The sequence below is a fragment of the Mus musculus genome, chromosome 4 (assembly GCF_000001635.26).
Source record: "Mus musculus strain C57BL/6J chromosome 4, GRCm38.p6 C57BL/6J".
NCBI lineage: Eukaryota > Metazoa > Chordata > Mammalia > Rodentia > Muridae > Mus > Mus musculus.
In genome coordinates, this window is record NC_000070.6 from 150,065,327 (window position 1) to 150,081,900 (window position 16,574).

A 16,574-nucleotide genomic window follows, 5' to 3' on the forward strand; every position below is an offset into this window, starting at 1 on the left:
TCTGTGTACTACATGCCAACCTGGTTGGTGCCTGTGGAGGACAGACAAAGGTACCAAATCCCCCTGGAACAGAAGTTAAAGATGGTTATGAGCCACCATAGGGGTGCTGGGAACTGAACTCAGGTCCTCTGCAAGAGAGACAGATGTTCTTAACCACTGAGCTATCTCTCCAGCACCACTAATGTTTGAGGTTCAAAACTTCCAAGTCAGCCCTCTTGAGGCCCACCTCAGACACCTTCTCTCCTGAGAGAAGCTTGTCTCTGTTGTCTCTGGCAGGGCGGAAAGAGGTCAGCCACAGCAGTGGACCTGGATGTCAGCTCCCTCAGCCATGATCCCCGTCCCACTCCCCAGCCAACCTTTTCAGTAGCATCTATGCAAGGATAGAGCAGTTCCTTCAAGCTCTGTCGTGGAAAAGCCCAAGATGATATGGGGAGTGTGGTCAGAGCCAGTGATTGTCCTCAGGGCTGTCCGCCGTTCCAGTTGGGGGCTTTAAGCTCTTGTCCTATGGCTCTCAGAGCACAAAAAGAGAACATTGCTTCTTAGAGAAGAGAAGGCCATGCATGACCCAGCCTTACCCCGTCTCTTTTGTGAGCGTGGTTTCTCTTCTTAAGGCCATCTCTGTGACCCCACATTGACCTGGCCTCTGGATTTCCACACACAGGCAGAGGTGAGGTGAGGTGAGTGGGGTTTGTGGGTTTTTGGTTTCTCACACCGATTGTGCCAACAGGGCTGTCCTGCTGGGGCCAGGTGACTGCCCCGAGGCTCCTCCCACGTGTAAAGTTTTTGTTTTGCTTTGCCTTTTTTTTTTTTAAAGCAGCCTCCTGTAACCCAGGCTGTCCTCTGTCTCCCAAGTACCAGGATGACAACTATGAGACGCCACGGCTCCTTTCTAAAAGCTTTTCATTCATTCATTCATTCATTCATCCATCCGTCCATTCATCCATCATGCTATGTGTGTGCACGCGTGTGTGGAGGCATGCGTGTAGATCAGAGGACTGTTTCTGGGATCGGTTCTTTCTATTTATCATGCAGATTCCAGGGATCAAGTTTAGGTTGTCAGGCTTGGCGGCCGATTCCCTTCCTTACTTTAGCTGCTGAGATGCTGTTCTGCGTACCCCCGCCCCCAATACCCCCTTTCTAAGACAAAATCCTGGTATGGCCTCAGACTCGGGCTTTCTTGCCTCCACTGGATCCCTGGGATGTAATCTACTGTGTCCGGCGTTAGGTCAAGCGCTGTTGGAGAGGTGGAAATGACCCCACGTGCTCCCAGACTGATTCTCCCTAGCTGGGTGGTAGCAAGGGGGGTCAGCACAAAGGAGAACCGGGGACAACTCGGGATACTGACCAATTTACCGAGGTACAAAGTGGGGCTGGGGAAGACAGAGCCACCGCAAGCCAGTCAAGTTGGGCCCAAGCTGCTAGGGACCTCTCTCACAATCCCCTCCCATCCTCCTGCGCTATCTATTTAAGCCCTCTCAGACTATTTAGTGCTGTCTACATATGCATGGGCATAGAATCATCCACTGAAGGCAATCCTTCCTGGACTGCTTCCCTGAAGAGCCTGACCCCGCCCTCGCCCCGCCCCACCCCAGCAGCCACCAATTGCCAGTTGCGCCTCAGCTAGGGGTGGGACTTTGCGAGCCCCTCCCCAGTTCATGCTGGGTTTTTGTTTTGTTTTGTTTTTGTTTTGTTTTGTTTTTTTTTGTTTGTTTTTTTGTTTGTTTTTGGCTGACTTGACCTTCTGCTGATCTTATGAATACAGTCACAGCCACTGAGTTCAGGTGTTCAGTGGCTCTGTCGTGTGTGGCAAATACTGTTTCCCCGGAAGACATTTGCAGCCTCCAACTCTTCTGGCTCCACCCCGTTCCTAGGTGACCGCGGAGCCCCGGAGGAGTATGATAGATGTCATATTTAGAGTTGGACAACCCACAGTCTTGTACACAGACGACTTGTGGGTCTCCGTTAACCGCCGGCTACCTCAAAAGTCAGCTTCTCTGAGAGATGCACTAATCTGGATCCTTTTTGTTTACGGTGCTGGGGATGAAGCCCAACGTCCGGCACCTGTCAAGCAAGGGCTCCATCGACTGAACAAGTGAACGGCCCCAGCCCAGTCTCTGCATATTAAGGCAGCCAGCAGGGAATAGTGGTCAGTTTTCTGTGTAACTGGAGGCCTGGGGTCCACAGGCATCCACCCAAACACTGGCCTAGGTGTTGGTGTGAAGGACTCCAGCTTCCGGAGTCACTGCCCTGAAGTGAAGAGTACCCTCTACTCTCAGACAGTAGGTGGGCTTCAGCCATCCTGTTGAGGGACTATACTTCCTGCTGAGCCCAGTCTCAGCTCTGCAGGCCTGACCAGTCTCACTGGTTAACGGGGTTTGGTTGAGGGAAGGTCGCTGTTGTTTCACATCTCTTTGTTGGATTACTGGGGGTGGGGTGCATGTCATAGCGTGTGTGTGTGTGTGTGTGTGTGTGTGTGTGTGTGTGTGTGTGTGTTCTGGGATCTAACTCAGGTCCCCTTGCTTGGTAGCAAGTGCCTTTGCCTTTGCCCGCTGTCCTATCTCACTGGCTTAGTTTTATTTGTAAAGATTTGCTTGTTTGAATGTGTATACGTGTTTTGCCTGATGTGTATACACTGTGTGTGTGCCTGGTACCCCCGGAGGCCAGATGAGGGTGTCAGAGTCCCTGTAACTGGAGTTACAGGTGGTTGTGAGTCACCTTGCAGGTGCTCAGAATAGAACCTGGGTCCTCTGCAAGAGCAGACAGTGCTCTTAACCGCTGAGCCATCTCTTCAGCTTCCAGTTTTTACTTCAGTCTCACCATATTGCCCAGACTGGTCTTGAACTCCTAAACTCAAAGGAACCTCCTGACTCAGCCTCCTTGTGGAAGCCGGAAGGCATTCCTGAAGCCCTCCTGGTGGCGCTGTCCCTCCAGCTGAATCCCGACTAGTGCGCCCTTCGTGGGTGCTGGATGGGGAGGCACTGCTGTACCCTGCTGCTTCCCTCCTGTGCTAGCGTGCTGGCTTCCAAGTGCTGGAGGAGTGTGTCATACCTCGGTAGGGTCCACTACACATCTTTCTCCCGCAGCCTCTCCATCTTCCTGTGACTGCGGGCGCCTCAGCCTGGGCTGGCCAGCTGTGAGTAATTCTTTGGCAGTGTCTTAGCTGGTTGTTGTGAGTATTAGCTAAGGAAGCAATCAGCAAGTATACTGCCCTAGAAGTGCTGCACATTGTTGGGCCGAGAAGGAAAAGGTCAGAGGTCAGCAACGCCCACACCCCTGAGAGGCGCTGGACTTGCGGAGCTGCTCGACCATACTGGTGGGTATGGGATGCTGGGGAGGCTGGTGTTAGCACCCCACGGGGAGCATGTTTACGGGGGCTGAGTGTCAGGGGGAGGCACTGGGTCTGGAGTGTGAGCACTTCTGGCTAAGAGAAGTTTGCATGTCGGGGTACTAATTACAGCATGGAAGGAGACTGTATGATGTGTGTTGATCCTCCTAGCCAAACAGCCACCATCTTGGGGCATTCCGCTGTGCCCTCTTGCAAAAGGACTCTTCCTGCTGGGCTTGCTGGCTGTTTACACTTCTTGTGGAGGGCTGGGGACGGTCACAAGACCCTCACCTGAATGTCCAGCTGCCCCCTTCCACCTGCTCCATGCAACTCTGCCTGAAGCGCACGTGGCCTCAGAGAGGGGCTGAGCTCTGTAGTCTGGGTAAGCCCAGGCAGACCGCTGCTGTTGAGTGAAGGCTTTCTGCGTTTGGGCTGTTGGAGATCCAGGGTATACATCAAGGGTCTGCTGTGATCTGCTTCTTACAGACAGACAGACACACGGGTTCAAACAGAAAGGTAGCCGAGGACACAGGACATAGCAGGGGTGGAGTGCAGAAGTCTCCGGCTGGTGCCCCAGGGAATGGGCCCAGGGCTCAGAGCTGCCTTGCTGTTGAACCCACAGTGCCTCCTCTCATGAAGCGGGTTTCAAGTGCATCTCAGAAAACCTGGATGAGTTGATGGCTTACGTCCAGAATTCAAGAGGGCAACTGGTTTAGTAGCCTGACTACATAATGAGTTTGGGGCCATCCTGAGATACAATGTGAAAACCTCAAAAACACAAAAACAACCACCACCACCAGCAACAAAAATTGGTACAAGTTTCCCTTTTCAGTCAAAGCCCGGCCCAGGATGCTGATGGCTTTGAGGGGGTAACCTCTACCATTTGAGGTCGAACCTTAGACTGAAGATAGATACCCCTCTCTTCTTTCTCTTTCTGGGTTTTTTTTTCCAGTTATTTTTTGGGTTTTTTTTTTTTTTTTTTTTTTTTCGAGACAGGGTTTCTCTGTATAGCCCTGGCTGTCCTGGAGCTCACTTTGTATACCAGGCTGGCCTCGAACTCAGAAATCTGCCTGCCTCTGCCTCCCGAGTGCTGGGATTAAAGGCGTGCGCCACCACGCCCGGCTTTTTCCAGTTATTTTATTTCTTCTTATGTGTGCATTGGGGAGGTGCTCCAAGTGCCATGGCTCACGTGTGGAGGTCAGAGGTCAGCTATATGAAGTACGTTTTCTCCTTTCACCTTTATGTGGGTTTCATACCAGGTCTGCAGGCTGGTTAGGCTTGTGTGACAAGCATCTTTACCCACTGAACCATCCCGATGGCTCTCTGGTTTCTAGAGACGGGGTCTCACTGTGTGGCCCGGGGTTAGCCTGCAGCTTGTCATGCAGACCAGGCTGGCCTCACACTTGAAGCAATCCTCCTGTCTCAGCCTTCCAAGTACTGGGGTGGCAGGCTCATGTCACCACACCCGTCCCCCTCCCTTTCTCCTAATGTTGGTGTGTGTGTGTGTGCAGCCACATTCTTCAGCAAGCCCCTTCCCGCAGGAATTGCTCTCTCCCTAAGTAGACTCTGCACCGAGGGCTGCCTTTCCAGAGGGCCCCTTTGTAATGGGGCCTGGTGGGTGGACCATGTCCTGTGCCCACTCAACCACACACTCCGTTAGCTCCACAGCCCTGGGGAGCCAGGCGTGGGCTGAGTCAGGGCAGCTGACATGCCAGGAATGCTGAGCACTGACAGGAGGGTTCACAGTCCTCCAGGAGGATTGCCCGAAGCCGCACACACGAGAGAGCCTGCAAGCGCAGGCTTCACATTTTTTCAGTTTTCCTACAGTAGTCAAGAATGCCTGACCCTCCTCCCCTCAGCAATTGACTGGCCCTGGGCTTGTAAATTAAAGGGGCCATACTCTGGCTTCTCATGTGTATCAGCTTGAGTTTAAAGGGTATATAACTTTTATTTGCCTGCATGTCTGTCTGTCTGTCTGTGTGAGGGTGTTAGAAGCCCTGGAACTGGAGTTATAGACAGGTGTGACTTCAGCTCTTACTGGGTATTGAACCCATGTCCTCTTGAAGAGCACCCAGTGCTCTTAACTGCTGAGCCATCTCTTCAGCCCCAAGTGAAGTCATTTTCAAAAAATTTCTTTTCCAGTCCAGCTTGGCTTTTATTTGTGCCAGTAGAAGAACAAGAAAAAGTGTCCTCCTTAGAGAGAAGTCAGCTGTAAAAATGCCTGGGTTGTTAGTATTTAATTGAAGCCTCTGAGAGCAGGGGCAGGTGGATCTCTCCAAGTACAAGGCCCGCCTGACTGTGTGTAGCGTCAAACCTACCACAACTATATAGTGCTACATACATTGTCTAAAGAAGAAAGAAGAAAATTTAAACGCCTAGGTAATAAGAATTCAGAACTGGCAGCTGGGTGGGGTGGCTCATACCTATAATTCTAACATTTGAAGGGTTAGAGGCAGGAGGATCAGTTCAAAGCTGACGGGGTTGACACAAGCTAGCTCGAAACCAGAAAAGCGGGGCTGGAGAGGTGGCTTAGTGGATACTGCTTTTCCAGAAGACCTGGGTTCACTACTCAGCACCTTAGTGGTAGCTCAGCCGTTTGTAACTCCAGTACCAGGGGGATGTGACGCGCTCTGCTGTCCTCTATGGACATTGCGTGCTTGCGGTACACAAACACACATGCAGAGAAAACACCTAGGCATATAAAGTCGTAAAGTCATCATTACAAAGCTTTTTGTTTGTTTGTTTTTCGAGATAGGGGTTCTCTGTGTAGTCCCAGCTGTCCTGGAACTCACTCTGTAGACCAGGCTGGCCTCGAACTCAGAAATCCGCCTGCCTCTGCCTCCCGAGTGCTGGGATTAAAGGCGTGCGCCACCACCGCCCGGCTACAAAACTTTTAAAAAATAACAGAGAGGTATCATGATAATGTTAGTTTATTAGTGCTGGGGTATGGCCAGGGCCTGCGTTGTGTTTAGTAGCTCTGCACCCCTGGGCTCCACTACCAGCCCCTGTGCTAATCAATGCCTTTGTAGGTGCTGGTGTAGGAAGGTCACAGCAGAGGAAGCTCTGTGTCGGACAAGTGTGGAAGTTCTGTACTGTTCTTATTCCATCTGCTAAGAATTTTCCAAAATAAAACATTTGCTAAAAGCAAAAATGAGTATCAGTGCATTTGTATACTGGGGCCCTTAAAGAATGTCCTGTCCTCAGATCTGAGTTTGAGACCAGCCTGGTCTACATAGGGAGTTCCCAGCTAGCCAGAGCTACAAGGTGAGGCCCTGTCTCAAACAAACAAGAAGAATATTCTTTGGTGCTGGAGCAATGGCTCAGGGGTTAAAAGCATTGACTATTCTTCCAGAGAACCAAGGTTCAATTCCCAGGGCTCACACGGCAGCTCACACCTGTCTGTAAGTCCAGCTCCAGGGGTTCTGACACCCTCACACAGACATGCAGGCAAAACACCAATGCACATAAAAGAAATCACTTAAAAATTTCTTTTAAATTTACTTGTCTAGGGGCTGAAAAGTTGGCTCAGTGGTTAAGAGCACCGACTGCTCTTCCAGAAGTTCTGAGTTCAATTCCCATCAACCACATGGTGGCTCACAACCATCTATAATGGGATCCGATGCCCTTTTCTGGTGTGTCTGAAGACAACAGCCACAGTGTGCTCATATACATTAAATAATTTTTTTTTTAAAAAATGTACTTGTTTGAAAAGAAATGCCCTTTAAACAAATTAATCTTTTTTAAAAGGCAAAGTCCAGACAGGACATCAGTTAAGTGGGGGCCTGCACCAATGACCTCATTTTAATCTAATCACCTCCTGAAAAACTGTGTCTCCAGTCACCTTGTGAGACGGGAGCCAGCATCTTAGCAACTGAATTAGAGGGCAGGCATATGGAGGACATGCAGTGTACAGAGGACCTTTTTGGATACTTTGTAATCCAGTTGGAATAGTGCCACAGTATTACTTCTGGTCCGAGGCACAGATACCAATTCAGGGCTTGTCTCCATCTCCCCGTCCCTAGGAAGAGGCCTTGGTGAGCCTGTGATACAGACAGCGGTAGTTGCGAAGGGTATGAGCTGCGGGAATTCATCCTGGCTTTCAGATGCCACCGGGGGAGAAGCTGGAGAGTGCCAGTCCGCTGCTGCTCAGTTCCTAAGGGGCAGAGCCAGAGGAAGCATCCACGGAAGATTCCGGTCAGACATGGGCAGTGTGCTGGCTTGAAAACAGGTGGACGCTTTGGGATCCTACTGGGTCCCTTTCGTGGAGGTCTGGGGGGCAGGGCCAGGCTTAGGATGGGAGGAGCCAAAGGGAGCCTGATGAACTTGAGGACTCTGAGGACGGGTTGGAGTGCTCCACAGTCAAGGTGTACGTTGGTTCTTGGCTCCCTGGGGCTCATACGCTTTGTGCTTGCTTGAAATTTCCACAACAGACACACACACACACACACACACACACACGAACATATATATATATATATATATATATATATATGTAATAAAAAAAGAAGTGGTCCAGGAGCCCAGCTCTCCTCCTCAGGACAAAGCGGTGAAGCCCCAAACCGTTTGCCCCGTAGGAAGGGTGATTGATGTCCTCTGACATAGGGGAAGTGGCGCCACCTGGCGGCAAGCAAAGGTCATTGCCAGCACAGAAGAGAACTAGAGTTGGCACTCAATTCTAGCTGGTTACTAGCGCCATGCTGTATCTTAGGGCTGCGTGGAGGGAAGGAAAGCCAGCCCCTCACAGCAAGATCTCTTCTTTTTTCTTCTCTTCTCCCTTCCCTTTCTTTCCCCTCCCCCTGTCTTAGACAAGGTCTCACCATGAATCCTTAGCTGGCCTAGAACTCTCTGTCTAGACCAGGCTGGCCTTGAACTCAAAGATCCACCTGCTTCTACCCTCCAAGTGCTACTGCCCCTTCCTTCTCTTCCTCCTCCTCTTCCTCTCTTTCTCCTCCTCCTCTTCTTCCCCCTCCTCCTCTCCCTCCTCCTCTTCCCCCTCTTCCTCTTCTTCCATCTCCTCCTCCTTTTTTTGGTTACAGGTTCTTACTATGTAACCCATCCTGGCCTCCATATCATTATCCTCCTGCCTCAGCCTCCTGAATACTGGGATTACAGTCACTCACTACCATGCCAAACTTCAGAATACTATCCATATTCTCCCCATGTTCCCTGCCCCTGCCAATATTTAAAATGGAATCTCAGTGTGTAGGGTTGGCTGACCTGGAACTCCTGGCAGCCCTGATCCTCCTCCCGAGTTATAGGGACGAAGGCCTTTGTCATCACACCTGACCAGAGCCAACCCTTAACCTGGGTTTTACCTCACACCCCTCTGCTGGTCTAGCAAAGCCTGTGGGCAACGAGAGTTGCCACATGCAGAGGAAGCCAGGTGTGGTGATGCACTCCCGTGAGAAGCTGGGGCCACAGGACTGCATTTAGGGCCAGCCCAAGCTATTTAGTGAGACCCTATTTGAAAATGTAAAAGTGTGTCATCGAGCCTGGGAGATGGTGCTGTGGGTACAGGGACTTTGCTGATGAGGCGATGACCCGGGGTTGAAGTCCAGGATTCATGTGGTGGGCAGACAACACAGACTCCCCCAAAAAACTCACACACATACACACACACACACACACACACACACACACACACATTGTCAATAAGTCCACAATGGCGCATGACTTTATCCCAGCACTTGAAAGGCAGAGTTCTAATCCAGCTAGAATGAGTCCTTGTTTCAAAAACAACAGCTAAACAAAAGCAAAATATAAATAAATAAATAAATAAATAAATAAATAAATCTTAAAAAAGAAGTATATTGTATGCCTTGGCCTTTTGTTGATGCCTTGATCAACTATAAAATAAAAGATTGAAAGATGCAACTGGGTGGTGGATTCTTGTTTCACACAGGCAAGGGTGTGGGTTCAATCCCTAGAGCAAAAGGAAAAAACACATGGATCGCATGAGAAACCAATCACAGTGAACATGAGTAGTCACACACGTGATGATTCAGTGTAGTGTAGCCTGTGTTGCTTATTGACACACTAAGTGCCAGGACACAGCCTGTCTAATAAAATAGGGATGAGTTCCACATGGTCACACGTGGCAGGTTGGAGGGCAAGAGGATCAGGGATTCTGGGCCATCCTCCACTCCATAGTGAGTTACAGACTAGCCTGGACTACACAGGATCATGTTTCAAAAACTATATCAGCCCAACACTCAGGAGGCAGAGGCAGGCAGATCTCTGTGAATTTGAGGCTAGCCTGTTGTACGTAGGAAATTTCAGGACAGTCAGGACTACACAGACTATTTCAAAAAATAAATTAACATATACTTATTTTATTATCTATAAAAATTATAAATCTTTACATGAACACTGGTGACATTTTGAGAAATTGAAACAATATAAAACTTATAATATATATACATATATACATATATATATATTTTTTTTTTTTTGGTAAAGAAAATATCTCCCTGAATCACCTGGGCAATTCCCAACTCCACCCCTAGGTCAAGCTGTCTTTCTGGCTCAGCCTCTCCAGGAGCTGGAACTATGGCATGGACCATTGTACGCAGCCTAGGGTATCTGTTGCTAACTTAACTGTAAGTATTGTTAAAATAAAAAGGGAAGATGTGCTGATAAGGACAGGAAATGCTCCGTGGTGTGAGCCTTGGAGAAAACAGAAGAGTATGGCCGTCCTCAAGACTGCTGGACAGGGGTCAGGCCCTGAGAACAGCCAGGCCAGCCGGACTTCCCCACGATCAGGGTCCCCACACTGGCTGTTTATCCCATAAGTATTGGTGCAGGGCCTACTAATATAGATGATCTAGGTCCCTGCCCCTACCAATCACTCAGTGCAGGTGATACACAAAGACCCACGGAACAGGTTCTACAAGCTGAACATGCCAGGAAGATCCTCCTGAATATATTATGTGCTACTGCACATCAGCGCCAGCGGTTGAGGAATGACTAACTGTGGCTCTTCTATCTGAAGGTGTTTCTTCGATCTCATTTGCTTGAAAGCTAGGAATATGAGCCTAGTTTAGCCCATGGTGCTGTCTTCTTTTATAAGGTGCATGCGTGCATGTGTGTGCACTTACACACACACCTCACATTCTCTGGGATATTCTGAATGGCTTCAGGAACTGGATACTCACAGTTTTGTCTTTTTCCCCAACTCATATTAAAGAGCCCGGCTGGGCGTAGTGACCTGGAATCCCAGCATTCCAGCATAAGGGAGGGAGTAGCAAGAGGAGCAGGAGTTGAAAGCCAGCCTGGGCTACAAGAGATCCAGCCTCCAGAAACATCGGGGGCTGGGCACTAATTCACAGGAGTATTGCTCGCCATGTCAGGAAGTAAAACAGTCAGCGTGTCAATCGGTTGCGTGAAAGGATGGAGAGTATGTGATCTCACTGCGCAGTGGCACAGCCCGGAATCCCAGCTGCCCAGGAGGAAGACACAGGAACAGCCTGGGCAACATAGCTTAGATTCTGGCTGTTGAACCTCGTCTTAAAACCAAACATGCATTCCCACATACAAATGTGATCTGGTCATACGTTATAATAGTGCTTGGCCGCAAAGAGACATGAGACTCTGACACATGCCACAGCGGGGGTGAATCTGAAAGACGTGGTGCAATGAAGTAAGCCAGATGCTAAGAGGCAGACGTTACAGAGACGGAGAGTGGAGCGGGGGGAGGGGCGGAGGAGGGCAATTGCTTAAAGCTTCTCTGGGGCTGATGAAAGCATCCTGAAATAGACGGCGACGACCATTGCACAACACTGCCCGCCTGCCTCTGCACGCGGTGCTGCTGCACTGTGCGCTTAAGAATTGTTAAAATAGGGGCTGGTGAGATGGCTCAGTGGGTAAGAGCACCCGACTGCTCTTCCGAAGGTCAGGAGTTCAAATCCCAGCAACCACATGGTGGCTCACAAACATCCGTAACGAGATCTGACTCCCTCTTCTGGAGTGTCTGAGGACAGCTACAGTGTACTTACATATAATAAATAAATAAATAAATAAATCTTTAAAAAAAAAAAAAAAAAAAAGAATTGTTAAAATAAAGCCGGGCGTGGTGGCGCACGCCTTTAATCCCAGCACTTGGGAGGCAGAGACAGGTGGATTTCTGAGTTCGAGGCCAGCCTGGTCTACAAAGTGAGTTCCAGGACAGCCAGGGCTACACAGAGAAACCCTGTCTCGAAAAACCAAAAAAAAAAAAAAAAAAAGAATTGTTAAAATAAAAAGCTGGGTGGAGGTCATGGTGCACACAGCTGGTCCCAGTGCTCGGAAAGAGGAGGCAGGAGCGTGAAGGCCATTTTCACCTCTGGAGCCCGTGTGAGAGTTACTGCCTGGGATAGATGGGATCCTGTCTAAAAAATAATAATAATAATAAATTGTAATAATAATAATAGTAATAATAATAAAAAGTAATGCCCAACAGCTGGCTATATATTCTCTTTAATTTACTTTTTTAAGAATTATTTATTTATTATATGTAAGTGTACTGTAGCTATCTTCAGACACTCCAGAAGAGGGCATCAGATCTCATTACAGATAGTTGTGAGCCACCATGTGGTTGCTGGGATTTGAACTCAAGACCTTCGGAAGAGCAGTCAGTGCTCTTAACTGCTGAGCCATCTCTCCAGCCCCCTTCTCTTTAATTTCTATTTATAAATTTATTTATTTTATGTGCATGAGTATTTTACATTTGTGTATGTATACCACTGGAGTACCTTATACCTGCAAAGGTCAGAAGAGGGCATTGGATCTCCTAGCACTGGCGTTATAGATGGCTGTGAATTGCCAGGTGGGTGCTGGGAACTGAACTTGAGTCCTCTGCAAGAGGACCACTGAGCCATCTGAGCCATAGCTCCAGCCCCTTGAGGCTGGCTGTCCACTGCCAAAGTTCTAGCTGAGAAGAGGGCCTCGACCCTGCAGGGCTCCGGACCAGCCCCCTTGGCTTCTCTACTAGAAACCTAACCTTCCTGACTTGACAAAACATGACTGCCTCCTGTTCTACCCACTCTCTTGATGGGCATGATCACACATCTGTAAATCTAGCAACTGCAATCCGCGAAGTCTAGAACCTTCTCCTGTCATGCATCCTCTCCTTATGACCTTATGGATCACAAACGACCCTTAAAAGTCTTATCAACTTTACCTCCTGAACACACATAGCCTCCCATGTTCGTATTTGACTAAACAATCAGAGAGTTACAAGCTTGGCTTGGTGGAGCAGAGAGACTCTCTAAAATCCTATTCACAAACATGGACAGGACAGAGGGAGAGAACTAGACTGGAGTCTTCCTCTAAGCCCTTAAACTTCTCTTCTGCTACTATGTCTTAAGGCGATTTTACCTGGGTACTGGCTAGTTTTGTGTCAACTTGACACAGCTGGAGTTATCACAGAGAAAGGAGCATCAGTTGGGGAAATGCCTCCATGAGATCAAGCTGTGGGGCATTTTCCCAATTAGTGATCAATCGGGGAGGTCCCCTTGTGGGTGGGACCAGCTCTGGGCTGGTAGTCTTGGGTTCTATAAGAGAGCAGGCTGAGCAAGCCAGGGGAAGCAAGCCAGTAAAGAACATCCCTCCATGGCCTCTGCATCAACTCCTGCTTCCTGACCTGCTTGAGTTCCAGTCCTGACTTCCTTTGGTGGTGAACAGCAATGTGGAAGTGTAAGCTGAATAAACTCTTTCCTCCCCAAGTGCTTCTTGGTCATGGCGTTTGTGCAGGAATAGAAACCCTGACTAAGACAACCTGCAAAATTAGAATTTGGCCAGCTGTCCTTCACCCACACACTGAGGAACATTGAGTCAGTGGCCACACCAAGAGCTACCTCGGTGGGCTGGCCTAGCAGGTCCAGGGTCTGTGTACAAGTAAGTGGGGAGGTATTCAGGCATTCATCAAGGAGCAACAGCCTTAACTTAAGTGTGGAGATAAGGATACAAGGGTGGGTGGGGGTAAACACCCTGACCTATCAGCCACTGGTTGGCTGTTCCTTGAAGACCAGGGCCCCTAATTCCAGAAATGTAGTGGCCAGATTTGGCTGAGTCACAGTCTCCTCTGAAGATACTGGAGCCTGGGGAAAGATTGGGGGAAGGAGTTCTGTGGGTCTGAAGGTCCAGCTTCCTCTTCCCAATCAGGACTGGGCCCTTGTCCTGCTCACCTTTAAATGGGGAAGTGGGACAGGTGGCCACGGTTCTCCCAGGAGCACAAGGAAAGTCCCTCTCTGTTTCAGTTTTCAAGAACAACATATGTGGTCTGTTACTTATGCCAAACTCAACCTCAGGAAAACACAGCGACCTCCAATACCCTGAGGTCCTGAGATGTCAACTCTGCACACAGACACACACACAGACACAGACACACACAGACACACAGACACACAGACACACAGACACACAGACACACAGACACACACACAGACACACACACACACACACACACACACACAGACACAGACACACACACAGACACACACACAGACACACACACACACACACATACACACACAGACACACAGACACACAGACACACACACACACTGCTGCACCAGAAGAAGAGACTATTAAGCCTCTTCTTGGGATGAGGTTTGTAAGAAACGGCAAAGGGAAGCTGACCCCCTTCTTGGCCAGCAAGCCTGAATGATAAGGCTTTTCTGGGTTTGGGTCTCCAGCTCTCAAGCCAGACAATTGGGATGCACAGAGCCGGGGGCGATCTGGCAGGACACCAATCATGGCCCCTGAGGACTCTGGATGTAGAACAGTCTTGACAGCTGTCAGCTAGCTCAGCACAGCCACTCATGAAACACCTCAGGGTCAACTCGTCTGAGTGCCAACATGAAGAGGGTGGGGACTGACAGACCAACCAGAGTATGTCCCCAACACAGGGACAGGGTGCCAGAACACTGAGGATTGGAACTTCGGAGGCAAGTGCGAGCTTCTGGCTTCCCTTGGTTTACTACGCTTGTACAGCCCCTGCAGAGAAGAACCTCTGAGGCCTGGGTTCTTAGCTTCCCAGTCTCTTGGGTGAGCCCATATGCATGGCTTAGCATCACCCAGCAAACTGAGAGCCAGCATCCTTCCCTGATGAGCCTCCAAGGTGGAGATTCGGCTTCAAGCTTTAATCTCAGCAAATTAAAACCACTTCACACACTTCTCAGGAATTTTCCCCAAGAAGAGAGATGCCAGCCTGTTATTTCCTGAGACAACCAAGCAACCGCCTGGTCCAAACTGCCTGCCAACAGCCAGCTGCTTCCTCAAGGTGTCAGACAAGGTGCTTCACCTCCATAACTCAGGAAAGGTACAGCTGGTATTGATCTGACAAGCTGGGCACGCCTGGGATCCCAGCATTGAGGAGGCCGAACAGAAGGCTGGGAGTTCAAGGCCAGCCTAGGCTATGTAGGAGACGATCTCAAACAAGCAAAGCAAACAACAGGCAAGCACAGACATCTTAGGTTGTCCACCTCTCCTGGCTCCCTTTGCACGCACACCCCCACAGCATGCCCTAAGAATGAAATGTCCATGATCTGACCATAAGAAACATTCCGGGCGCTGGGTGGTGGTGGCGCACACTTTTAATCCCAGCAGTTGGGAGGCAGAGGCAGGCAGATTTCTGAGTTCGAGGCCAGCCTGGTCTACAGAGTGAGTTCCAGGACTGCCAGGGCTACACAGAGAAACCCTGTCACGACAAACTGGAAAAAAAAAAAATCTAATTCCCGGCTCCTGCCCTCCCTAGCGCCCAGGCACAGGGCTGGTTGCAAAACTCATCACACCAGTAAAAAAACAAAAAAACAAAAAACAAAACAAAACAAAAAACCTCTAAGGGGATTAGCCAGGGTTAAACTGTGGCAAGGGACCTCAAGCGGAAGTTAGGGGACTTTTGAAGAATTCAAGTGACTGGGAAGGACAGCAGCTGTTCTTGGGTTCTCTGCAGAGCAAGTTCCATAAATAGGTTTGCTGACATTACTAAAAATTGTTTTTAGTGAACTTCTTTTTTCTCATAAAAGACTACACACTCATTCTTTCTTACAAGTAAACTAAAACTTGGAAACAACTCAATGTCCTGAGCCAACTAAATATCACCGTAAACTGTTTATAGATTAGAATACCACACAGCAATGAGAGCGAAGAGCCACAGTTATGAGGATGTTGGCAAGTCTCGTACGATAGTGTTGACTGAAAAACAGAATGTAGGGCTGGAGAGATGGCTCAGCGGAAGAGCACTGACTGCTCTTCCGAAGGTCCTGAGTTCAAATCCCAGCAACCACATGGTGGCTCACAACCATCCGTAATGAGATCTGATGCCCTCTTCTGGGGTGTCTGAAGACAGCTGCAGTGTACTTACATTTAATAAATAAAGAAATCTTTGGGCGGGAGCAAGCAGGGCTGGAGAGAGAAGAAAAAGTGTCTGAAGACAGTGATAGAGTATTTACATATAATAAATAAATAAAAATCTTTAAAAGAAAAAAGAAAACTAGAATGTAGCTGTGAATATAGCTCTGTGGTACAACACTTGTCCAGCATGCAAGGCCTCTAGGTTCAGTCTCCAATACAGCAAAGGAAAGAAGTGGTTTCACATTTAAAAATAGACTCTATATAAGCTCTTGTGGCACACATCCATCTGTAGTTCCAGCAGGTGGGAAGCTGAGGCAAAAGGACTGAGAGTTTGATGTCAACAAATATGTGTATGTATATGTGTGAGTATATATGTATAGAGTATGTGTTCACAAAGGGGGCAGGGAAAGAAATATCAGTGAGATTTATTGGCTGCCAGCCCAGCTCCAGGGAGAGACCCTACCAAGGAAATTAGGTAGAGTATATGTCTCAGTTAGGGTTTTATTGCTGTGAACCGACACCATGACCAAGGCAACTCTTATAAGGACAACATTTAATTGGGGCTGGCTTACAGGTTCAGAGGTTCAGACCATTATCATCAAGGCAGGAACATGGCAGCATCCAGGCAGACATGGTGCAGGAGGAGCTGAGAGTTCTACATCTTCATCTGAAGGCTGCTAGCAGAATGCTGACTTCCAGGCAGCTAGGATGAGGGTCTTAAAGCCTAAACCCACAGTGACATAACTTCTCCAACAAGGCCACACCTACTCAAATAATGCCACATCTCTTAATAGTGCCACTCCCTGGGCCGAGCATATACAAACCGTCACAGTATGGAAGGGAAAGAGAATGACATCCTCCTGCCTCACCACATGTACCCACCACTCTCTCACACACACAAAAAAAAAAACCCTAA

General features: G+C 48.9%; 1 non-coding gene across 1 annotated transcript; it reads left to right on the plus strand.

Moving 5' to 3' along the window:
* The first annotated feature begins 3,127 nt into the window (after positions 1-3,127).
* Mir34a (microRNA 34a) lies at positions 3,128-3,229 on the plus strand. The gene has a single exon (NR_029751.1). It is a non-coding gene; the product is annotated as a microRNA 34a (primary transcript).
* Positions 3,230-16,574: the final 13,345 nt, after the last annotated feature.